The following is a 26,982-nucleotide window of genomic DNA, read 5'->3' as shown; positions in this document are numbered from 1 at the left end:
TTTATTTGTTATTTCACTTATTCATTTCATAAAAAATGATTGATCACATGCTGTGCCTCAGATGCTAGAAGTAATTCCATAAGGCACATTTCTTCACCCCAAAGAGCTTCCACTGGGGAAAGCAAACAAGTGAACATTTAATTATGATCTAACATAGTAATCACAACCATTACAGCCAAGATAAGTATATTGAGAAAAAAAACAACAGATGCTGGTGCAAAGGATTTAGGCATCACCAGTGGAGTCACTGTGCAGACTGGAATTCACAGCAGGAGAGTCACCAGATACACCCGTGGATGATCTTCTTGGTAACATGTGAAGAGGTATGTGTAAGCCAAGCACTGGGGAAACACCAGGGACTCTGCTTCCAGCAAGAGATAATGGTGAAGATTTGATTTAGGAGTAAGGTAAGGGATACAAAGGACTTCCCAAGTAGCACTGGTGGTAAACAATCCACCTGCCAATTCAATGCAGTTTACATCTCTGAGTTGAGAAGATCCCCTGGAGTAGGAAATGGCAACTCACTCCAGTATTCTTGCCTGGAGAAGTCCATGGAGAGAGGAGCCTGGCAGAATACAGCATGGGGTCACAAAGAGTCAGACTTGACTGACTGCACACACACACACACACACACACACACACTTAAGAAACATAAAGAAAAATTGGATATGTGGCATATGTTTATAAAACTTATTCATACAATATAAGTTAGAAAACTGGTTTAAAGAATGTATATATATATATATATATAATTTTAAAGTTCTTAAATATAATTTATAATTCAACTATCCCTTTAGGTTAGTAGTATAGACTGGCTCTTCTCTCTTCACCCCAGGTTTGGAATTTTTAACTGTAGTTTGGAGTTGGAGATGGTACTTATGTAAAACTAAGTCATGAAAGGAAAAGGGGTAAAAGGGCCTTATTAGCAAGAAGCATCTTCTTTTTCTATGCCTTTATTTCCTTCCAGGTTCAAGACATTCCCTTCCTTGCCTTTGTTGAGCTTCCAAAGCTACAGGGACATGGGGGGAGTGGAGGGTGAGGGTGACGATGGTTGTGGGGTGTGTGTGTGTAAGTGTGTGTGTATGCATGTGCACACTCAGTCTTATCTCTTTGTGACCCCACTGCACTGTAGCCTGCTAGGTTCCTCTGTCCATGGGATTTTCCAGTCAAGGATATTGGTGGGAGTTGCCATTTCCTACTTCAAGGGATCTTCCAGACTCCGGGATCTAACCTACATCTCTTGTGTCTCCTGCGTTGGCAGGTGGATTCTTTACCACTAGCGCCAGCTGAGAAGCTCAAAGCTACTAGATGGTGGAATCCAGTGGGGTTGAGGGTGGGGGGTGGTGATCTCTAGTGTTCTTGCATTTATATCCACTGGAATTTGTTGATCTATTTCTTTGTTCTGCCATTATCACAATCCAATTAGATAGCAGCGGGATGGAATTTGTGCAACAGAAAGGCCTCTTGGCTGTACTTTTACCTAATTCTATAATGTTCTCAGAAAAGTAGAGGAAATTTTTCATGTTCACCCAAGCCCTTCCTCACAACTTGTCTGTATAGACTTACCATTACTATACCTTCTGTTTTACTATTTGGCCACCAAAATAGTGTGGGGGGAAAATTCAAAGGCTGATTGTACCTTAGAATACAACAAGGGAGGTAATAATACACAAGGTCCTCATGCTCTTAGATCCCCAATCCTCTCCAGAGCTTACAGTACCCCGGGGGGTTGACTCTGGAGGAATACTGAGTGTGTGCTTTCAGAGATAAGACAAATCTAATGTCATTGCTCTTCTCTCTGAACATCCTCCTCTCCTCTTTAGGTTGAATAACCTTTATAGTTTGTAAATAATCATGATTCTTCTGTACCTATTGCTTAGGCCATGACCTGCTAGGTACTTATTGCTCCAGAGAACAAGTGTTTTACATTCAGAGTGCCTTTTCTGGTATTATCACTGCCAACTGTATTTGGAACCTTAAAGTTAAACATTGACCACTTATTTTCTTGAAATTACTGTGGCAATATCCCTACTGTAAGGGTAAGCACCAAATAATTGATGCTTTCAAATTATGGTGCTGGAGAAGACTCTTGAGAGTTCCTTGGACAGCAAGGAGATCAAACCAGTCAATCTTAAAGGAAATCAACCCTGAGTATTCATTGGAAGAACTGATGCTGAAGTGGAAGCTACAATACTTTGGCCACCTGATGGGAAGAGCTGCCTCATTGAGAAAAACACTGATGCTGGGAAAGACTGAAGGCAAAAGGAGAAAGGGAAGACAGAGGATGAGATGGTTAGATAGTATCATCAACTCAATGGGCATGAATTTGAGCAAAATCCAGGAGATATTGAAGGATAGGGGAATCTGGTGTACCACAGTCCATGTGATCACAAAAAAGTCAGACACAACTTAGCGACTAAACAATAACAAGAGTAATAAAGATAGAATTTCTTAGCTTCCTAACAGAAAAAAAAAGAGGGTTTTTGGCAAGATCGAGCAGAACTGAGGTGAGGATGGTGAAAGAATCAGTTGAAGTTATTTGGAAAATTTTTATCATATCAGTCTGAGCCAGATAGAGGCCAGCAAAGGATAAGCCTGGTTAACAGTATTTGACTGCATTGAGTGAAAGAATAAGAAATAAAGCATGATCTAGGGTAGCTGGTTGGTATCATTCATCAAAATGGACAGCAGGAGAGAAAGTGGCTTTGGGGAAAGATGATGATCTAGGTCAGGTCTCAAAGTGCAAGTTTTAAGAATAATAATTCAGTCTGGGCTTGAGATTGTTGTCTTTTAGTATATTACTGAGCCCACAAACAAGCAGTACAAAGGGCATATATGAGAATAAATGTTTGTCAATCCATATTACTTTATGTAACTGATGATAAATGTTATCTGTAATATTTTTTCTTTTTATATTTCTGAGGCAAAATATGCCCATCTGTGCAAAAATCCCCAGGAATGTTAGCCACTATTAGAAACAGTAACAAGTTACTAGTTTCTATGCATGGAAGGTGTTTCTGTAAGAAGGGAGCTTTAAATCAATTCTGAAGAAGTCAAAGTGAGAAAGAAATGATTTTACTTTCTAAATAAATGTGACAGAGGTTACTAGCACTCTTTCAACATCTACTCTGCCCTTCTTCCGTAGTAATGTTTATGACATTTCCTATATTTTATCTAACTTCCCTAAAAACAAGTTCAATTCGAATTGCCCAATATCACAGCCCATGTGATCGAGTTCTTTCCAAAGAGATGTAAAGGAAGATGTTTTGTGTGTCCCTTGCTTGCCTTCCTTAAAATAGAGCTGAAATGTACACTGCATCCCTTCTCCATCATTCCTTCCTCCTTATTGTTTGGAATGTGGGTATGATTGGTAGAAAAGACAGTCCTTTGGAACTAAAACAGACCTTGGGAATGAAGGATGAACATGATAGAATAATGGAGAGGTAGCCTGGCATTCTAAGTACAATGTGAAACAAAGTTGCTGTGTCAGCATTAGCCAGTTTATCCTGGACTTTCACGCGTGGGAGAATTAACATTCTCTGTTGATTAAGCTACTACTTTTGGATCTCTGTTTCACAGACCCGAACTAAGTGTGTGTGTGCACTCAGTCATGTCCAACTCTTTGCAACCCCATGGACTGTAGCCCACCAGGCTACAGGATTTTCCAAACAAGAATACCTGAGTGGGTTGCCATTTCCTACTCCGGGAGATCTTCCCGACTCAGAGACTGAACATGTGTCTCTTATGTCTCCTGCATTGGCAGGTGGATTCTTTACCACTAGCACCACCTGGGAAGCCCATCCTAAGTGATACAGTAATTAACTATTTCTTTCCTTAGGATAAGTTGAACTTCCAGTTGAAAAACTCACCTGAAAAGAATGTATCAATGAGTTAAATGTCATAAAAGATCTGACTACTGGCTCTCTATTCGTCTCTAGAGATAGATTCTTCAGTTTAATTGGCAAATTATCTTTTATTTATCTTTTCTTGATTTTCTTGACGTCATATTGCTAGATCATGATAACTTTCTATTTGTTGCTGATATAAAATAGATTGGAACTTGAATATTCAGACCCTCCTATACTTTAATGCCTTTTCTCACGTCTCAAACCAAATCGTTTGAATCCTGGGTTGGGATGATCCCCTGGAAAAGGAAACAGCAACCCACTCCAGTATTCTTGCCTGGAAAATCCTGTGGATGGAGGAGCCTGGAAGGCTCCATGGGGTCATGAAGAGTCGGACACAACTAAGAGACTTCAATTCAGCTATTGATCAAAGACAAATCATTTACCAACTCTAAATAAATTTAATAAATCAACTCCTTAATTTTTTATTAAATCTAAAATAGAACAGTAATAAAAATTAAATTTAAAAATCCACATATAGCAACTACCTGAGGCCCTGCTAGTGCACTGTAAGTACTAATTGAAAGTAATTAATTTCATTTCTGTTTTGCATTTCTAAAGAAAATTAAAATATTCTATTTTCCTGTTTTAAGATAAAATGGCTTACATTAATTTATTTACTCATCAAATATTTTTGATTTATGTTTCTGACTTAGTTCTGTTTTTATGTTACTGGGTAATGGACAGACCTAGCCCCTATTATCATCTGCCTTCTTATTTGCTTGTTTGTATGTAAAACTCACTAGCCAAATAACTGATTCATCTTACTGGCTTGACAGTCTTTTGGGAGTTTTGTGCTTTTCTTACATATCTTTTTATATTTTTATACTGTCACTTGGCAGGTTTATAGGTGAGTGATACCTTGCTATTGAATTTGTTTTGATTCATTTTTCTAGGTTCATATGTGTAACTACATAGTCTTTCAAAGGTAGTCACTTAATTAAAGACAACTGATTATTTGGATGATAACCATATGTAAAATAGAAGAGAAAGTTAGAATAACAATTTGAAAATAGTAGTTTTTATATTCATTTTCCAAAATATCAGATTTTTGTGAAATCTTAGATTGACTACTTAATCTACTTGTGTTTCTATTTCTCACTGAAAAGAAAAATCAATTTTGAAAGGGTGTTTCCCCCTAGAAACACAGTTCGGGTATTACAGTTGATATGTATTCAGAAATGTTAGCAGTTTCTGTACATGATTCAGCATAAGAAGGGAATACAGACCATCAGATAAAGGGCTCAGTACATGTTCAGTACAGGGCATTCAGATCAGGCCTTTCTGACATGGCAGTGTGTCTGTCTTTCCAGCCACTTTCCTTACACAATTTCTCACCCTTTCATTTACAACCCCAGCCCCATCAAAACATTGCTCATTTCTTATTGTCAAATTATTGCTCCTGATTTAAAGAAATTTTAATTCCAATTGATTAAAAAAATAAAAAAGAAACATTCTTTCTGCTAGAAATTCATTTTCATTATGTAAGTTTGCTGCCTCACTAATGGAAGAATTAAGAGAAATATGAAAACTTTCTATAAGAAACTTGAAAATGGTATTGGTCAAGAACTACTAAAGAATCAAAAAGGACATGCCTAGATTTGCACCCCTAAAATCTTTCCTAGCTGAGTTGATAAAGTAAGCCCATTTATTAAAACTCTGTAGCATATCAGATTATGCAGTATAAATCAACATAATGTGATATGATCTGACATCAAGTTAAGAAAGTGCCTTTTCTGCTTCTGCTCAGACCATATGTTCAAATTATTAAAAATACCCACAAATGCAATTTTTTAAGAAAAAAAGAAATAACAATCTTCTCTCAAATTAACCATCTTGACTTATGTATTGTTTATGCAGAAAACTATTTTCTTCTCTTGGATATTTTATTGTCACTTATTTTACAGATAATGTTTTGCTTTTTTACCATGAGACCTTTAAAAAAAAAAAAACACATACATACATTCACATATACACAATGAGTAAACTACTGTTCAAAAGTAAACTTTCTATAAACTACTATTGTAAAGAGTAAACTACCCTTGTAGTATGAATAAATATAACTTATTTGAGAAATATTAAAATTTTCTTGTTTTATCAGATGCTGCTTATAGTAAAAACTTATTATTATTTTACCTTATTTTGAATTCTTAAAATCCAAATATGAGTCATTGACTCATAAATATGATGGCCTGTTCACTGTCACTAACTTTGACCTGAATTCTGTTTACCAAGCAGTCTCTAAAAACCTGCCTCACCCATGGGTAAATAGAAGCTAAGCTTTTTAAAAAATATATTATTCTATGCAATTATGGGAAAACAGCCAAGTTGGCAAGTTTAAAAAATACACACACACAAACGCTGGAACATCTTGACTGGGTTGATGACAGCGCTGTAGTCTACTACCAGCTGGGAGTTGGCTGGGGTTCAGAAATGGACTCAAGACAGTGGAGCAGAATGCAAGAGGCGGCAGCTCTCCACTGGCGTGACTGCTTTGTCTAAACCAGCAAGAAGACCATTTGCTACACCAGCTTTCTCACACTCTGCCCTTAGCTGATTTCTGTCGGTAACAGAAAAAAATGTGACATAAGGGGATACAATCATGTGTAAAATGATACTGCACAATCTGCTTAAGCTTCCATTGCAGTCTCCAGGCCTGTTTCTCATATTGCTCTGGATCCCCCCTGAGCTGATGCAAGCACAGAGTTCCCATGGACTTCCGGGGGCTCCATGCTTCTAGAAGGAGAAAGAATGGAAAGTCCAAGAGAACAGAGGAGCAGGGCATGTGAGTCACTACAAGTTACTTGGTACATTATCATTCCCTTAAAATAAAGATGAATAAAATGTCAGGTGAAACTCCAAATAGAGCCAAAACAAAACACCTCATTTATAAGGGTTTGGAAAGCTCACATTTGCCTTTTTAATGTTTCTAAATTTCTAGGGTAATATTTTTTTCTCTCTTTTTAAACTAACCCAGAGAATGCTGAAAAAGCAGGAAGCAGCAATGCATATAGTATTTTCAGTTCAACCAGCAACATGATGCTCTCAAAACCTTGCAAGATGGCCCTTTCCCCCCAGACTTGCAGTTCAGTTTTGCAAACACCAGAATATCCATAGTTTTGATCAAGTTCAAGTTAAGCATGCTCCAAACTTCAGTATTTATTTGGACAAGTGTGAATACTGCTTTTCTTTTAATTAACCCAGAACTAATTACCTTAATATTTTGAGATCACAAATACTGATCTGTAATCCTTTCTGGGGGGAAAAATCCAAATTTCCCATAAGAAACAGCTATTTATTAATATCCTTGAGCATCTTGAACTTGGAGTATTGTTATGTCAGCACATCTGTGTATCCTGTTTGGGCAGAGAAATTAACTATATAGCATTACTGATACAGCAGGGGAATTTCTGAAGTCCTTTGATGAGAGAAAAGTATAACTGTAATGAAAATGTAAGGATTTTTCCCCCTTTACCTTTCCTTTTCAATTTATGTTGCAGCTTCGCTGGCCATTAGAGAAGTGGGAGAAAATAGTGTAAATTTCTTAATAGCTAAGTCAGGCCAGAAATAGACCTACAAAGTTAAAAGTGTGTAACTCTATGCATAAAGAGAAATTAACTACCTTCCAGTATTCCTTTAGAAATGACAACTCTTTATCTAAAAATGATAATAAAGATTGGAAACTTTTATGCTTTAATTTAATAGCTAAGCATTTTTTTTTTAATTTACTCTACTAATCCTTCATGCTTGGTCAGCCACGAGCAATAAAATGTTAAAAATCTCACAAGCACTTCTAGGAATTTGTGTTCGGCATACAGAACTCCATTATATTTGTAAAAATGCTAATTAGGACTTATAAATTAAAATATGCAAGTTAAAATAAATTCTAATTGCCTTAGCCATAAAATAAAGGACTGTCCTTTGTTCAAGGGTTGACAAATCCTCAAAAAAGCAGCTCTGGGTATCTGTACATATTATCAGTCAACTTATATAGTTCTCTTCTCACAACCTAGTTCTTTCTTAAAATGATTTTCCTAGTGAAAATTCTATGCCTTAATTGACTTCTTTCCTATACCTTATAAACTTTTTTCTTCTCATTTGTATTCTCTTACATTTCTCCTTAGCTACCTCCACTCTTAGCTAGATTTTACTCATCTGGTTTTAATGTCTTATAATTTCAGGATTTAAAGTAGATATTTAGGATAATAATAAGAGTAGCAAACTATGATATCTATGCATATTGATTACTTATTCTGTGTGGCACTTTGTGCTCAATGTATCACATATGTGATCTCATTGAAGTGTTATAATAATCCCGTAAAGTATAAATTAGTTAACTGAGGCTTTAAGAATTTAAGTAAATTCAGTGACATCACAGGTAAATGAATAATGAAACCTTGGTCTCTCCAATTCTGACACTCATCAATGCCAAGGTATAGTCTCTTTCTTATTCATGGATTTTCATTCCTATTTATGAAATGTTATCATGAAATGTCTGCCCAGATCATAAATACATTGAAAACACATCTTACTTAGCCCAACCATCAAGCACAGTTTTGCAATCAGGTACCAATTGTTTTATTATTTAGCCAGCCCAGAACAGACAGACTTCATGGCTGTATCCTGTGATGCTCCTGCCAAATTTGTGTGAAATGTACAACTGAAACAATAGTCCATAAAGCTCAGATATTTCAAAAATTTTGTTTTCTTTCTTTTTATGTAATTCAACTTAGTTTCTAGCGTGAACTCCTATTACTACATAATAGCAAAACATTTTGATCCACATAAGTCTGACTTCTCATGGCCCAACCCAGTGATTTCTTAATCATAGGCTTACTGTACAGTCCCAGGTCTTCATGCTAAATCACTCCAGTCCAACTTTTTGCAGCTCCATAGCCCACCAGGCTCCTCTGTCCATGGGATTCTCCAGCCAAGAAAGGAGTGGGTTGCCATCCTCGCCTCTAGGAGATCTACCTGACCCAGGGATCAAACCTGTGTCTCTTAAGTCTCCTGCACTGGCAGGCAGATTCTTTACCACTAGCGCCACCTGGGAAGCTCACAATATAGTCCCATTTCATGTTAAAATTCAATATCGAATGTATTTCTTTCTCCCTGAAGAAAGTCTGAGATGATATTATTTCAGAACTTGGATTGAATGTAGAAGTATCATGTGTGTCTTCCTCTGTTTAATTTCTCTTCTGATTTTTTCTTCCATTTTAACATTATCTTATCAAGCTATCTTTTAAATGATGAAATGTTATCCGAGATGTCTGTGGGTCTAATTTTGGCTTTCACTTGGCAAACTCTGTCATAGTCAATACTGGGTTGTGTAGGTTGCTCAGTCATGTCTGACTCTTTGTGCTCCCCATGAACTGTAGTCTTCCAGAATCCTCTGTCCATGGGATTCTCCAGGCAAGAATACTGGGATGGGTTGCCATTTCCTTCTCCAGGGGATCCTTACAACCCAAAGATCGAAACTGGATCTCCCACATTGCAGGCAGTTTTTTTTTTTTTTTTTTTTTTTTACCTTCTGAGCTACCTGGTAAGTCTTTAGTCAATACCATAATATTTTACTGTTTGAGTGAGCTACCTAGTAAGTCAGAGTCAATACCTTGATATTTTTGCCTTGTCTTTAGTCCATCTTCAGGGAGAATGTATAAGGTGTATTCTAGGATACATTCCCTCCTAACTTTTATGACGACTGTGAAGTCCTGCTTGAATGTTTTCTCTACCGAGTGTGAATAGTATTTTCCTTGAAAACCAAAGGAACTTTGGGGTGCTCTCACAAAAACTCAAAATACCACCTTGGGACATCTTGTTTTCAAAATGGAGTACGCTCTTCTCCTTGAGTGTGAACTGACTTTGTGTCTTCCAAAAATAAATAAAGGGAAAAAGTAACTTTATAGTGAAGAAATGTCTCAGGTACCTGTTAACCAAGTGATTGATGGAGGCTGACAACAAGGATAAGTCATGATGATATGCTGAGAAGGGCAATTCGTCTCTGGTATTCTCAAAACCCATGAGAGGCCATCAGACAAATCCAAATCGAGGAACATTCTACAGAAATACCTGGCCATTATTCCCCAAAATTGTCAGGGTCATTTAAAAATTGAGAAACTGTCATAGATCAGAGGAGATGAATGCAACACAACTAAGAGCAATGTGAAATCATGGACCAGACCCTGGGGCAGGATAAGAACATCATTAGTGAGCAAATGTGTGAAACATGCAGCTTCATCAATAGTCTTTGCCAATGTTAATTTCTTAGCTTTGACCAATATACTATGGTTTTGTGAGTTGCTAACATTAGGAGAAACTGGGAAAAGGATATATGGAAGCTCTCTATAATGTCTGTGCAACTTTTCTATAAATCAAAAATAATTACACATATTATAAACCAATAAACCAGTGTTACCTCAATAAAAACTTTATTACAAAACCAAGAAGTTTTTAAAAATGGACTATATGCCTCTGGTACCAGGTGTACCAGATGATTTAAGTTATAGAAAGAAAAATATATATGAGCTGTCCTTAGTCACAACATTGAGATGGGCACCTGCCACACTAAGGAAAGAAGGGGGGTTCTCTGTGGGTGGCAGAGACATCTTCACTCTTTTATTATATATCAGTATATTATGAGGTATTGAGGTTTTGAATATGAGAGAAACTTTATTACTCAAATAGAAATCTCCAAATATTTTGAAAACAGTAGATATTTTGAAGGAAGATCTTGCATGTCACACAGAAGTATTTCACATACCATACAGAAGCACTTCATAAATCTTATGACTTGTCAAAGTGAAACATAAGCTACATATTTTTTCTTTATAAAAATAAATATTCCAATATTGCCATATTTAAAAATAAGGTAGTTGCTTGTGAAAGAAATGTCTTTTATGGAAAGAATATTTTTAAAAAAACAATTTTGACTTCTTATTTTTAGTTAATTAATTTGGCAGCATTGTGTGTTCGTTGAAGCTTGTAAGATCTTCATTGCATCGTATAGTATATGATGTTGCAGTATGAGGACCCTAGTTGTTACACGGGCTTCAGGATGCACAGGCTCAGTCTTTGTGTTTCCTGGGCTTGGTTCTCAATGGCATACGGAATCTTAGTTCCCAGACCAGAGATCAAACCCATGTCTCTTGCATTGCAGGGTAGATTCTTAGCCATAGGACCACCAGGGAATTCCCAGAGAGAACATTCTGAAAACGTGATGCTTGGTAAGTATGTTCATATTTAGATAAATTTGTTTATGAAAATAAACAGCATCACCTATAAAAATTCTATCAGCAAGCCTTAAGAAAAACTTAGAATTCTAATTCTCTAATTACAAACCTGAATAAATTTCTGTGATTAGCTTTGTTACAAACTTCTAACTTCCGACACTGTGCGTCCATTCTCCTCAATTCTTCGGTCACCCTTATGATCATTGTTCTGATTTCCTTTTTGGAGAGATTATCTATTTCCACTTCATTTAGTTTTTCTTCTGGGGTTTTAGCTTGCTCTTTTTGTCTGGAACATTTTCCTCTGTTGTCTTATTTTACCTAAGTTGCTGTTTTTATGTATCTGGCAGGTTGGTTACATAGCCTGAGTTTAGAGAAGTGGCCTTTTGTAGGAGACATTCTATGCATTCCAGCAGTGCAGGGCCCTCCGTCACTTGATAAGCTATACACTCAAGGGGTTTCTCCTATGAGGGCTGCATGTGTCCTTCTCTTGTAGAGGGCTGACTATATGGGCCATCTGGTAGAATTGTTTGGCTCCCTCTCCAGTTGCTTGCCCGGCCCTGCCTTGTGCAGCCGCTCTGTTGGCAGAACCAGGTCACCAAGTGACAAAACCATGGAATCCCAGGGGCCCTGGGGTTATACTTCCTTACTGATGGGTACAGTCAGGGTGCAGAAGACTCCGTGGTAGTTGCACATTCACTGCTGAGTGAAGCTAAGTCCTGGAATTATTGCCAGCCTCCTGGCAGGCAGAGCTGGATCCTGGAGTCTGGTTGCTTGACCCAGGGGGTCCTAGAGCCACTATCAGATAGTTGGAACTGGGGCCATAAGGGTTGGTTTCTGACGCAGTTGGGTATGGGGCCTAGGGTGTCCCGAAGCTTCTGTCGGTCTGCTAATGGACAGGGTCAGGCCAAGCTGGTCCCAGGGCTAGGTCTGGCCTGCTAACAAGCAGGATACAAATTGTGGTTCTCTTGAGTCTGGTGTCTGACCCCTGGTGGGTGAGGCTGGCCCAGAAGCTTGAGCAGACTCCCTGAGGCCAGGGCAGACCGGAGGGCATTCTGGGGTGGGTGCCTGCCCACTAGTGGGTGGAGAAGCGTCTTGGCCCACCTGTGGGACACACCTGGGTCCAGAAGTGACTGTGGACTCAGGGAGTCTGGTCTTAGGCAGCTTAACTGCTGACCTGTGGTGCTGTGTCCGTTTCAATTAGTTGCCTGGCCTAAGCCTGCCCAGCATTGGTGCCTATGGGCTGTTGGGTAAGGTGGGTCTTGGTGCTAATGATCAAGAGCGAGGATTCCACAATAGTGTCCGCCAGCAGAGAAGCAGCCACATGCATCTGTGCCTCTGAGCTCCAGTTGTATCCTGCCTTTCTGGGAAATTCTCCAAGATCAGTAGGTAGGTCTGACCTAGGTTCCTCTCAAATTACTGCTTTTGTCCTGGTTTGTGAAGCATGTGAGCTTTTCTGTGCAACCTTTAAGAGTGAGATCTCTAGTTCCCTCAGCCCTCTGAGTTTCCAGAAATTACTGCTTTTTCTCTGGGTCCCAAAGTGTGTGAGACTTTGTGCATCATTTAAGAGTGAAATCTCTACTTCCCTCCGTCCTCTGGGTCCCGAGAAAGCAAGCCCTTCTGGCCTTCAAAGCCAAGTGCTCTGAGGGTTCATTTTCCTGGTGCATGATTCCTGGGCTGGGGAGCCTGATGTGGGGTTCAGACTTTTCACTTCTTTTAAAGCCTCTGGAATGTAATTTTTTGGGGGTTTCCCACCCTGGGTTATGGGACTTGATTATATAGATCCTCCTAACTACCTTGAGTGGTTCCTTGTTCGTGTCTTTGGTTATAGAAGATGTTTTTTGGTAGGTTGTAGTCTTTTTCATCAATGGCTATTTGGATAATTGTGATTGTGGTGTGCCCATAAGAAGAGGTGAGCGCAGAAGATTGAAAGCTCATGTGCTTTCAATCAGCCCCCTTAGCTGATCTCATGGAAGGCAGTTTTCTTACTAATTAATCGTCCTGATCTGGTAGGGCTGACAGCTGCTGGGGAGATCACTGATCCCAGCTGAAGGGTAACAGCAAGGCCTCAGAGGTACAGGCAATGAGAAGCTGCTTCCAAGGCTGGTGCTTAGTGCCAGGTGCTTTGGGGATGGTGCATTTGTGATTATCTTTGATATATTTTGTAAAAATATGAAATAGAGCACTTTCTAAATCAAAAGAACAAATGATGAACATCATGGAAACTCAAAACATACTGGCTGCTTTCAAGAAAATGCTAACATTATTACTAGATGAGACTGAAACATGAATTTCAAGATTTAGTAAATGTAGACAGCTTCATTTCTTCTATTTGGACCTATGAATTTTTACCACTTGATTTTCTCATTAATGCAGTCATTGAACCAATGAAGTGTCTCAATAAAGGTAACTTAGAACCAGACCTGGAAATCATTTTCTAGCACATACTTTTAAATCAAGATGTTAATGATGATAAAGCATAGTCACATTGAATACACCAAGTAATTTCAATATCCTAAACAAATTTTAGTACACTATTAAATATACCATTTTCTAAGCATATTTTTATCTCATCTTTTATCTCATCCATTTTAATTTAATGTTTTTGTGTTTATTATATAATAGAAAAATGTTACTATAGCAATATATTTGTTCCTTGGAATCTGTTGGGGATAGGTTATAGGATCTGTCATGGATACCAAAATCTATGGAGGCTCAAGACTCATAACCCTTATTCCATATCCTCACTTTGAAATATTCTGATTTAACCAGTTATAGGGTTGCCTAGCATGCTTCAATTCATGGGGTCACAAAGAGTCAGACACGACTGAGTGACTGAAATGAATTGAACTGAACTGATGGGCTGTTAGTACCGTATGTATATATTGAAAATTATTTCTCAAAAATTTTGATAACAACAGCCTCTTATAAGTCTTTGTTTTCTACTCTGAGTTATGGTCAGATCTCTCTGCTCTGCTTCCTAAACTTAAGGAGAATTTCAGTGTGGAATGGAACATCGATAGTGACGAATGTTCCTTAGCAGGCTTCTAACTCTTCTCTTTGTCTCTAACCCTTCATCTCATTTCTTGATTAAGAATGGGGAAAAAAGACTGCTTTTAGCCAGGCTATTTATATTGTGGTTGTGGTGTGGCTATAAGAGGAGGTGAGCTCAGGGGCTTATCAGTCATGGTTGATCTCATGAGAGCCAGTGTCCATATCAAACTTTCAAACTTGTCTGTCTTACAACAATTTTTGAATTTATGGGTAAAAATTACAGATTATCATATACTGTCTTTATGCCTTTTTTTCTGGGGGAAAAGAGCAGCTATATTTTAAATGGAGTAGTCATTGGAAATAATGGAATTTAACAATTAATGTAAATGTTATTTCAGCTCATTTGTACACAGTTCAAATCAGAAATAACTACTCAAAGATTATTTAATGAGTAAAATCTTTCTTGAGGCAGGTGCATCTTGAATGATTCACAGAGAAATGTGTTCCTGAATTTACAAAGCAGCCTCTGCTGAGCCCAGGACATGGAGCCAAAGGGCAGCCAGGCATCAATACAATCCAGGTTTTGTAATCTGGATGGATGTGCTTTGATACAAAAGAAAATCACCATGCAAACTGCACATGCCAATGTGGCACAGATTTTAAAGAATGAACCCTCAGGCCCTGAAAAAAAATGAATGAGATCTGCCTCTCCTTTCTATGACCTTTTCCTTAGGTTTTCATGGGAATCTGTTTTCTTTGTTTTAGTCTGAGCTATTCTGGGAGGAGTTACAGTGGGACAGTGAATCTGCATAAGTGGTCTCCTGACACAGAGTTTTCAGTCTACCACTCAGTTGCTGGCTCTTGGGTGCTTGAAGGCCCTGAACTAGGCAAATTTGTGTAGAAGGCAAACATTGTCTTACAAAATCCAACCCAGGGTTCCTCTTTCTAGACATTTTTCTCTTTGAAAATCTTTTTTTTTTTTCCTTGCAAAGAGCCTATTTATCTTTATGTCTCTCCTTTTTCTATCTTTCAAACCCTGTTTTCATTAACAGATCAGATTAATTCACTCAACATGTCACAGAAACCTAGAAATTAGGGATAAGAACAACGGACCTGAGATCAGAAAACCTGGTCTAATAATCTAACATTGCCGCTTACTCTGAGAAAGAAATTGAAGTCGCTCAGTCGTGTCTGACTCTTTGTAACCCCATGGACTGTAGCCTACCACACTCCTCTGTCCATGGGATTTTCCAGGCAAGAATTCTAGAGTGGATTGCCATTTCCTTCTCCATACTATGATACCAAGGCCAATTTAATAGCATTTTTGTCTTTAGTTTCTTATTTGGTAATGCAGAGCTAATAAGCTGTGTCTTGATGCAAGTCAACACATAGATTGTATTCCAGCATCCCTTCCACTTTTCCCTTTCATCAGCTAGTGAGCTATGAGTAGGACTGACCCCCTCCCCAAATCCATAGTGGGTCCACGATTATTCTAAGATTATACATTTATTTCATCCAATTTACCAACTAGACTGGCTACTGGAATATATTAATAATAGTTTAGGAATATATGAATAGGCCTGATTTTCCTCTTAGCAGTTTTTCCAGAGATAGGCTTGAAAATACAGTTTGTTCAATTAGCATATAAAGAGTATTTCTGTTCTTCAGGTTATATGTTGTGTGGATATGAACCTTGGTCAGATCTAAAAATTATTCAGAGATTTGAAATTACCCATAGCAATATTAAAAATATCTAATATTCTCTAAGTGATTTTCCTTTATAGTACTCTATACCCTGTAATGAAACCCCTAAAGCTATAGGAATGTCTATTAATCCAATCTAATGAATCCAGCCCCATAGTGAATACAGGTCTTTGGTATATAGGGTGATGAGAAAGCTACAAAAATATTTTTTTTTCTGTTTTTCTATTTCTTATCAAGATATTATGTTTTAGCAGATTTTTCTTAAACACAATTCTTCTAATTTTTAAATATTCAGAAAATATAAGTGAAAGTGAAGTCGTGTCTGACTCTTTGCGACCCCATGGACTGTAGCCTACCAGGCTCTTCTGTCCATGGGATTTTCCAGGCAAGAGAGTACTGGAGTGGATTGCCATTTCCTTCTCCAGAGGATCTTCCAGACCCAGGGATTGAACCTGGGTCTCCTGCCTTGAAGGCAGATGCTTTACCATCTGAGCCACCAGGGAAGATATAAAACCATATGCAAATTAGAAATAGTAATGGAAAATAGAAAAGCAAAGATAAGAATTACAAACTCTAGAGAAGAGTAAGGCTAATTTTAAAAAGTACTATACATTTACACATATATGCGAAGGGCAGGTGATATATTTTGTTTTAAGCTAGACTGGTAAATTTGTTTTTTATATAAAATTCAAAATCTTATAATTTGAAGATGTCCTACTGTATTACCATATTGACAGCATTCCTCACTGCATCTTAATTCTTCAAGAATGTATGTTTTATTATTAATGGTAACTGCCTCCTGCCAAGAAGGAAAGTGTAGATGCAAGATAGACAATATTTGTTTTTCTGCTCATCACTGACAGCCTTTGTATGGAAAGAGACCTTAGAAGATACAATGCCTCTCTCAGGAGCAGAAGGCATGTTTATATACTATCCAGTTTAATAAAAATAATGTCTCACTCTGGGTGAAGGTCAAGCAGACTTACAGCCAATTACAGAAGATTTTTGTTCCCTGTGCTAGGGGTTCCTCTCCTGTAACAGAAACCAAAGTAAGTGCAGAGAGGCCCAGTCACCTGGCCCTGTGCACTGTCCTGTGGGAACTGGGGTTTAGGCAACCAGTGCAAATCCTGATACTCTAGCATCTGCTATTGAATTGTAAGTACAAAGGCCATTTGTGGGTGGTTCAGGAGTCTCATTTCCCCAGATCACATGCATGAAATTATGGCAGCTTAAATTTTAGGTTGCAGTGAGAGTGAAGTTTCAGACCTTTTACAGTTCTAGACATAGTCTGTATTTGTATCTATTGCTGTGTAACAAATTATTACAAGCTTAGAGACTTCTAACAACATCTATTTATTAGTTCACAGATCTACGCATCAGAAGTCCAGACAAATTATGCTAGGTTTTTGCTTAGGTCTTAACAAGGCAAAACTAAATCATTGACTAGGATTTGTTCATTCCTGAAATCTCCAGGGGAAGAATGCTCTTTAAAATTCATTTTTTCATTGAATAAATTTTGTTCCTTGCAGGTATAGAACTAAGATCTTCATTTTCTTTCTAGGGGGCTGCTTTCAGTCCTAGAATCTACTCATATTCCTTGTCACGTGGTTCTATCTATCTACAAACCCAGAAGAGAGAATGTACCTTAAGACAAGACAAGTCCTTTTCACCCTTTGAGTATTTCACTTCCTCTGCATCTGACCCTGAGATCCATATTTAAAAGATCTACTGACTTGGGACCTTAATTACATGTGCAAAATTTCATTTCTGTAGGCTCCACCCTCATTCAAGGGGAAAGTATACAAGGGTGAAGGTCAACAGGGGTGTGGGGAGTCATGGAATTCTGCCTGCAGAGTACCAATACTTATCATCCCTAACTGTTCTGGAAGAACTCTCTTGTACATCTGATATACTCTTGCACTACTACCACACTATTTCAATTCTGACACAGAATTTGTGGGTGTCTACAATTCAGTTGAACTCTGATATCACCTGGAGTTAGCACACACCCCACAGGTTAAGGGCTCACTCCCACAAAACGCCACCCAACCCTACCCCACCCCCAGACATAAAAACAAGTCCAAGATTGTTGCCTGGACTTCTGACAGACCAGTTATAGATCACAGGTTTCCAAGCACCCCTCGGGTTCAATTATTTGCTTGAAGCACTCACAGAATGCAAGGAATGATTATTTACATTTACTGATTTATTATATAATAAAGGATATGATGAAGAATATACACGAACAGCCAGATGCAGAGATACACAGGGTAAGGTCTGCAAGGGACCCAAGAATAAGAGCTTCTGTCTCTGTGGATCCTCCTGGTCCATACCATTTCTGTCTTTTATTGAGCCTATCTTTGCATGAAATGTTCCCTTGGTATCTCTCATTTTCTTGAAGAGATCTCTAGTCTTTCCCATTCTATTGTTTTCCTCTATTTCTTTGCACTGAATACTGAGGAAGGCTTTCTTATCTCTCCTTGGTATTCTTTGGAACTCTCCATTCAAATGGGTCTATCTTTCCATTTCTCCTTTGCTTTTTGCTTCTCTTCTTTTCACAGCTATTTGTAAGGCCTCCTCAGACAGCCATTTTGCTTTTTTTTTCATTTCTTTTTCTTAGGAATACCAAGGGTACGTTTCATGCAAAAGTGGGCTCAATAAAAGATAGAAATTATATAGACCTAACAGAAACAGAAGATATTAAGAAGAGGTGGCAAGAATACACAGAAGAAGTGCACAAAAAAGATCTTCATGACCCAGATAATCACGATGGTGTGATCACTCACCTAGAGCCAGACATCCTGGAATGTGAAGTCAAGTGGGCCTTAGGAAGCATCATTACAAACAAACCTAGTGGAGGTAATGGAATTCTAATTGAGCTCTTTCAAATCCTGAAAGATGATGCTGTGAAAGTGCTGCACTCAATATGCCAGCAAATTTGGAAAACTCAGCAGTGCCCACAGGACTAGAAAAGGTCAGTTTTCATTCCAACCCCAAAGAAAGAAAATGCCAAAGAATGCTTAAACTACTGCACGATTGCACTCATCTCACACGCTAGTAAAGTAATGCTTGAAATTCAAGCCACGCTTCAGAAATGTTAACTGTGAACTTCCAGATGTTCAAGTTGCTTTTAGAAAAGGCATAGGAACCAGAGATCAGATTGCCAAAATCTACTGGATCATCAAAAAAGCAAGAGAGTTCCAGAAAAGCATCTATTTATTCTTTATTGACTATGCCAAAGCCTTTGACTGTGTAGATCACAATAACTGTGGAAAATTCTGAAAGAGATGGGAATGTCAGACTACCTGACCTACCTCTTGAGAAATCTGTATGCAGGTCAGGAAGCAACAGTTAGGACTGGACATGGAACAACAGACTGGTTCCAAATAGGAAAAGGAATGCATCAAAGCTGTATGTTGTCACCCTGCTTATTTAATTTATATGCAGAGTACATCATGACAAATGCTGGGCTGGATGAAGCATAAGCTGGAATCAAGATTGCTGGGACAAATATCAATAACCTCAGATATGCAGATGACACCACCCTTATGGCAGAAAGTGAAACAATCTAAAGAGCCTCTTGATGAAAGTGAAAGAGGAGAGTGAAAAGTTGACTTATTTATTTATTTATTTATTTTACTTTATTTTACTTTACAATACTGTATTGGTTTTGCCATACATTGACATGAATCCACCACGGGTGTATACGAGCTCCCAATCCTGAATCCCCCTCCCACCTCCCACCCCATATCATCTCTCTGGATCATCCCTGTGCACCAGCCCCAAGCATCCTGTATCTTGTATCGAACATAGACTGGTGCTTCGTTTCTTACATGATAGTATACATGTTTCAATGCCATTCTCCCAAATCATCCCACCCTCTCCCTCTCCCACACAGTCCAAAAGTCCATTCTATACCTCTGTGTCTCTTTTGCTGTCTCGCATACAGGGTCATCATTACCATCTTTCTAAATTCCATATATATGTGTCAGTATACTGTATTGGTGTTTTTCTTTCTGGCTTGCTTCACTCTGTATAATCGGCTCCAGTTTCATCCATCTCATTAGAACTGATTCAAATGTATTCTTTTTAATGGCTGAGTAATACTCCATTGTGTATATGTACCACAGCTTTCTTATCCGTTCATCTGCTGATGGACATCTAGGTTGTTTCCATGTCCTGGCTATTATAAACAGTGTTGCAATGAACATTGGGGTACATGTGTCTCTTTCAATTCTGGTTTCCTCGGTGTAAAGCTCAACATTCAGAAAGCTAGTATCATGGCATCCAGTCCCATCACTTCATGTCAAATAGATGGAGAAACAGTGGACACAGTGGCAGACTAATTTTTGAGCTCTAAAATCACTGCAGATGGTTACTGTAGCCATGAAATTAAAAGACACTTACTCCTTGGAAGAAAAGTTATGACAAACCTAGACATCATATTAAAAAGCAGAGACAATACTTTGCCAACAAAGGTCCATCTAGTCAAAGCTATGGTTTTTCCAGTGGCCATGTATGGATGTGAGAGTTGGACTATAAAGAAAGCTGAGCACCAAAGAATTGATGCTTTTGAACTGTGGTGTTGGAGAAGACTCTTGAGAGTCCCTTAGACTGTAAGGAGATCCAACCAGTCCATCCTAAAGGAAATCAGTCCTGAATGTTCATTGGAAGGAGTGATGTTGAAGCTGAAACTCCAACACTTTGGCCACCTGATGTGAAGAGCTGACTCATTGGAAAAGACTCTGATGCTGGGAAACATTGAAGGGAAGAGGAGAAGGGGACAACAGAGGATGAGATAGTGGGATGGCATCACCGACTCAACGGACATGAGTTTGAGTGAACTCTGGGAGTTGGTGATGGACAAGGAGGCCTGGTGTTCTGCAGTCCATGGGGACACAAAGAGATGGACACGACTGAACGACTGAAGTGAACTGAACTGACCCTCCTGGTACATTAATGTGTTCACCAATATGGAAGCTTTCTGAATCCCATACTTGGTATTTTTATAAAGGCTTTATCATATAGCTATAATGGATTATTAGCTCATTCTCTAGCCTTCCTCCCCTTCCTTCAGGATTGGAGATAGACCTGGAAATCTAGTCAAGTTTTTATTTTTCTGGTGACCAGCCTCCATTCTGAATCTGTCTTGAAGCCTAGCAAGAATCACCTCATCAGAACAAACATATTTATATCATTCAGGAAATTCTAAGGGATTTAGAAGGTATATATCAGCAACTAGGGTCAGCGACTTTATATTAGAACAAAAGACACTTTTAGTATTCATCACTTTGCAAACTAAAAAGGTTTTAGGAGCTATGTGCCAGGACCTGAGGGCAGAAACAAGCAACTTAAGATTGCTTAAGTTTCAAGCAACTAGTGGAAACTGCATAGTGAAGTCGGGTCTTAATATCTTGAGATAAAATAAGCTGATCAGTTAGAGCTAAAACTTAAAAACCTAATTCAATAATAATAATATTAGAAATAATGTTTTTGATTTTTATTTTATAAAAGCTATGCTGTGTGGCATAATGCATAACATTCTTAATAACATTCTTACCATGAATACCTTGATAGGAACCATGGGTATGTTTCTTATAACATCTTTCAGCATAGGCTAATAGGTACACACCAAAGCACAAGCTAGCAGAATACATTTTTAAAGGACTCATTTCAAAGAATCAATATGAACAGTGCTTTGCCAGTTAGTCTTAATATATAAAAATAGACAGACATTGAAAGTGATCTGTGGTAGGTTAGTTAGGAAATCATGTCAAGAACCAGGCAAGAAGCATTAAAATGAAGGTGATAGGGAGTGGCAGCCTCTAAGACTAACTATAAAGAGCTCACCATCCATTGCTGTTGTTGTGCAGTCAATAAGTCATTTCCTACTCTTTGTGACCCCATAGACTGCAGTGTGGCAGGCTCTCCTGTCCTTCACTATCTGCCAGAGCTTCCTCAAATTCACGCTCATGGAAGCAGTGATATTATCTAACCATCTCATCCTCTGCCACCCTCTTCTCCTTATGCCTACAGTCACTCCCATCAACAGTGTCTTTTTCAATGAGTCAGCTTTTTGCATTAGGTGGCCAAAATATTGTAGCTTCAGCATCCATCCTTCCAATGAATATTCAGGGTTTGAGTTTATTTAGGATTGACTGATTTGATCTCCTAGCTGTCCAAGGGACTCTACTCTTCTCCAGCACCACAGTTTGAAAACATTAATTCTTCAGCACTTAGCTTTCTTTATAGTCCAACTTTCATATCCATACTTGACTACTGGAAATGCCATAGCTTTGACCATACTTTGTCAGCAAAGTGATGTCTCTGCTTTTGAATTTGGTATCTAGCTTTGTCACAGCTTTCCTTTCAAGGAGCAAGAGTCTTCTAATTTCATGGCTGCAATCATCATCCACTGTGATTTTGGGGCCTGAGAAAATATAAAATCTGCTTCTATATGTTCCCCTTCTATTTGCTATGAAGTGATGGGACCAGATGCTATGATCTTAGCTTTCTGAATGTTGAGTTTTAAGCCAGTGTTTTCACTCATCCAGTGTTTTCACTCATCAGTGTTTTCACTCATCAAAAGGTTCCATAGTTCCTCTTCATTTTTTGCTTTAGAGTGGTATCATTTGCATATCTGAGGTTGTTGATATTTCTCCCAACAATCTTATTCCATCTTGTGCTTCATCCAGCCCAATATTTCACATGATGTACTCTGCATATAAGTTAAATAAGCAGAGTGACAGTATATAGCCTAGTCATGCTCTTTTCCCAATTTTGAATCATTCAGTTGATCCATGTTCACTTCTAAGTGTTGCTTCTTGACCTACATACGGGTTCCTTGGGAGGCAGGTAAGGTGGTCTAGTATTCACATCTCTAAGAATTTGCTATAGTTTGTCATGATCCACACAGTCAGACTTTAGCATAGTCAATGAAGCAGAATAAGACTTTTTTTTTTTTTCTGGATTTCTCTATAATCCATGCCTAGTGGCATTCAAAGCACAATTTTTAAAACAGAATACCTCTTGACCAAAACATGTCTTCAGATTTCAAAGATGCAGTTCTGAATTGTAGCCTTTAACATATCTTCACGTGAGTCATGGAATCTCCTATAGTCATCTTGCTTGAACTGTTTATTTGTTCATGAGTTCATGGTCATATGCTTTGGAAAACTATAGTAATTAAGAGAAAGCCAGTTAAGACTTAAATAATGTCTTCTTATTAGTTTTTATCTTTTTGGTTGTTTTTTGGGGGTACTTCCTATTCAAATTTAGTTCATGATTATATTGGTATTTAGACTAAAATATTTGTGCTACCCACAAAATTGCCTCTTGTGAATCTATTCAAGACTAGAACCATTTATTTGCTTCTAAGTAAACAAGTTTAACAATCTTAAGAATTTCATATTTAACTTTCATTAAGTTTAACTTGTAAATAGTATCATTTGTCTAAGCTTGTGCTGAGTAGGATTGTTCAGAAATTGACAGCTTATGAATTTAATTAAATATCATTTTGATGATGACAAAACACATTTATATATCATACCCTTCCTAATGGCCTTCTTGAAATTTCCTCTTAGAGCTGTACGGATATCTCACATTTAATAGGGGTAAATAGAACATTTTATTAGTTCTCCAAACTCAGTGGAGTTTATTTACTAATTAAATAAAAGGCAGGCTATCTATCAATGAAAAATTAGTAGTTATTGATGATTTCTCATTTTTTTAAATTTCATTGTAATAAAGTACAACCTGCTGATTCTACCTCCAAAATATACCTCATTACATCATCTCCAGTGCCTTCTTTCTTCAGGTCATAACCATCCCTTACCTTGGCAAAAGCATCTTAATTATTCTCCTGTTTCTTTCTTGAGTTCCCTTTTCTGTTCTGTAAGTGCCATGAAAGGTATTTTTGTAAATACTACAGTTTATTACACACTGCCACAACCTTCCTTTATCACACCTACCTCAGGGCCTTTGTATGTGCCGTCCCCACTACCTGGGATACCTTGGCTTTTTACCTCCCTGCTTTCAGGTCTTATCCAGGTTCCTTCTTGGTGAGACTTTCTGTATCTCATCTAAAATAATTGTTCCCCTTGATCTCCTTACTTCTGGAGTTTCTTAAAAGTTCTAGTTGTTTTCAATTCTCTAAGAGTTTGCCTTAAGCTTATGAAGGGCATAATATATCTTTTATTTATTCACTTTGCTTCTTTGTCTCTTATTCCACAGTATAACTCAATAATGATGAAGATCTTACCTGTGTTTCTCTGTGCTGGAATATGTTCCCCTCACTCTTGATGTGGTAGTTTCATCTCTTTTAACATTCAGTTTAAATAGAATATATCTTGGGAGAATGTTTTTGTCCACTCCATCTAGAGTCAGTTCAATTTAATGTATTATCTCACTTTCTCATTTTTAAAAACTGTAGTAGCACAACCTACAATCATTTTCCTTGGCTTTATGCCTCCAACAGTTGGTACAATATTTGTTCAATGACTAATTAAATGAATGAAAGAATAAAAAGTGTAGAATATAAACCATGACTGAAGATAAGACTAGAGGAAAATTTTACATTAAGAACTTTGGAAAGTATACATTTTCAAATCTATTTATTGATTTGATTTTTTACATTTATATCATTATTTCTTTTAAAAATCAACCTTATGCACAAACATCATGTATTGCAATACTTAGAATAAGTCTCAGAATTAAATTGAAGTTCTAATTCTTATTAGCTATGCAGCCGTGGACAAGACACTGAACATTAATTTCTTTATTAATACAGTAGGGATATTTATACCTTCATTATAAGTTTAAATGTGGTAACATTTATTTGATGGTTTTGTTTCTGCTGTTAATAGTGTAAAAAGAAAGTGCTCACAGAAGTGGGTGAAAGCTCCTTTGAATAAGAAATAAAATACATGTTCACATAGCACTAAGCACCCTGGGGGTAGATAAGTTACAAAGATTAGGGTTTGCATAATTGGTGTAACTCATAGTTTGCATTAACCTTATGAAGGGCAGCCATTTTTCATAGGTGTTGAGAATAATGTTAAAGAATACCAAAACCTAAGCCCTAACAATCATGAAAGTTAGCATGGATTATTAAGCTAATTAAAACACTGGGGCTCTGGAGACATGAATTTTAATACACATTTTGCCACTAACTTATAATGTAACCTTAGGCAAGAGAGCAGGTCTCTTTATTCTTTGCTTTCTTCATCTGTGAAGTGAACACTACCTTCCAGAGGTGGTTGTGCTGCATAGCAATGAACCGAGGTAGAGTATACTGTAAGAATGGTGTCCTTATGGTAACTGTAATGGAGTAAAATAAAAAGGCTATAACATAGCTAAAAGAAACCCACAGACAGACAGGTTACCTCTTATTTTTTCTGCTGGTTTATTATTCACAGAGGGAATGGAATCATTTTGTTGTTTGCTATTTGGTTTACTCCTCCTAGGGGCTTCCCTGGTGGCTGCGGGAAGACCTACGATGCGGGAGACCTGGGTTCGATTCCTGGGTCGGGAAGATCCCCTGGAGAAGGAAATGGCAACCCACTCCAGTACTCTTGCCTGGAGAATCCCACGGACAGAGGAGCCCAGTGGGCTACAGTTCACGGCGTCGCAAAGAGTAGGACACGACTGAGCAATTTCACCTCACTTCACCTCACTTACTCCTCCTAACCCCCTCAACTAGCCTCCAAAAAAAGTAAGGGACAAAACTTTTCAGAAAATTCCAACAACCTAAAGATTAGGATAATTTATGGCCAGCAAATGTTAATTAAGATCATATATTTGTATAATGTACCTTAAAAAGTGAGGTAGACACAGTTACCTCTTCCAGAGTACTTATATCTATTGTTCCTTAATGAAAGCACTGATGTTTATGTTACTCTTTACTGACCCCCCAAGAAGCATAATTGGAAGTAAGATTATCACAGTGGATGATGGATGAGGATAGCACTCCTTGTACTAAGTGCTCTACCAGAATATATAATGGATGGATGTCATCAGTGTATAAAATATGGGCTTCAGTTTAAGATAAATTAGCCTACCTCTAGTACATTGCAATTTTCTATATAAAATTAATGTGTTTTACATCCCAAATTACTATTTATTAATTTGTGTAGGTTACCCATTTTATTAAGAGAGTATTTCTGTGTGGTGTATCTGTAAGGTGACTTTTGAATGCTGTTCTTTATTTCATTAGTAATTTTAATAAATTTTATTCTGAAATCTTGTAGCTTCATTTTCAGCATTAAGAAATAACTCAAATTCAGAAAGTTCTGTTTTATGTATACTATTTCTAGTAGATTAGGGAAAACTTTTTTTTTTTAATTTCAACAATGTTAACAAAAATATATTCTTTACTCTTTAAAGAAGCATCTAAATTAATGCATAGAAAGCCCAAACTATGCCAGAAAATCTAGATTCAATAGTGTTTACTCAAGAGTAACTTGGCTCAGTGCTTCTACTTCAGGGGACCTGGGTTCAATTTCTGATTTGGGAACTATCCTGCAAGCCCTGCAGCCAAAACAGTAAAAAACCACACACTCTCAGGAATTCCTCGGTTGTTCATTGATTAGGACTCTGGTGCTCTCACCCTTTCACCAGCAAGGGCCCAGTTTTGATCCCTGTTCAGGAACAAAGACCCCACAGTCTATACTGCACAGCCAACAAACAACAACAACAACAACAGAATGGCTCATACCTCTCAAGAAAATGAAATTTCCTTTTTCATTTTCTTCACACTTGGATGGTTTGTTGTAATGCAATCATGGGTACTGGTTTGAGCATAGTTTTTTTTTACATAGTATATGGTCTCCTTTTCGAGTCATATGAATAAATAAACTGCAAATAGAGGAAAACAACAACGGAATATTGCATGAGGATATTTGGAAGCCATGAACTATTTGAAATGTCTGCCACACTAAATTGTTGCAAAAAAAATTCAGAAGTATTTTTGCTTCAATCTAAGGGACTTCCCAATATTAATGTGTGTGTGTGTATATATATATATATATATACATATCAGAAAGACGTAGATCAGCTCGTTCTACTGAAACAGTTTGTACTTCTGTGTGTCAACCATGAATATAAATTCAGTAAGTAATAAGTGATCACAGATGAATCTTGTTTATTTTCAAGTA

This window comes from Oryx dammah, unplaced genomic scaffold (assembly GCF_014754425.2).
Source record: "Oryx dammah isolate SB20612 unplaced genomic scaffold, SCBI_Odam_1.1 HiC_scaffold_28, whole genome shotgun sequence".
NCBI classification, from domain to species: Eukaryota; Metazoa; Chordata; class Mammalia; order Artiodactyla; family Bovidae; genus Oryx; species Oryx dammah.
Note: the sequence above shows the minus strand (reverse complement) of the source record.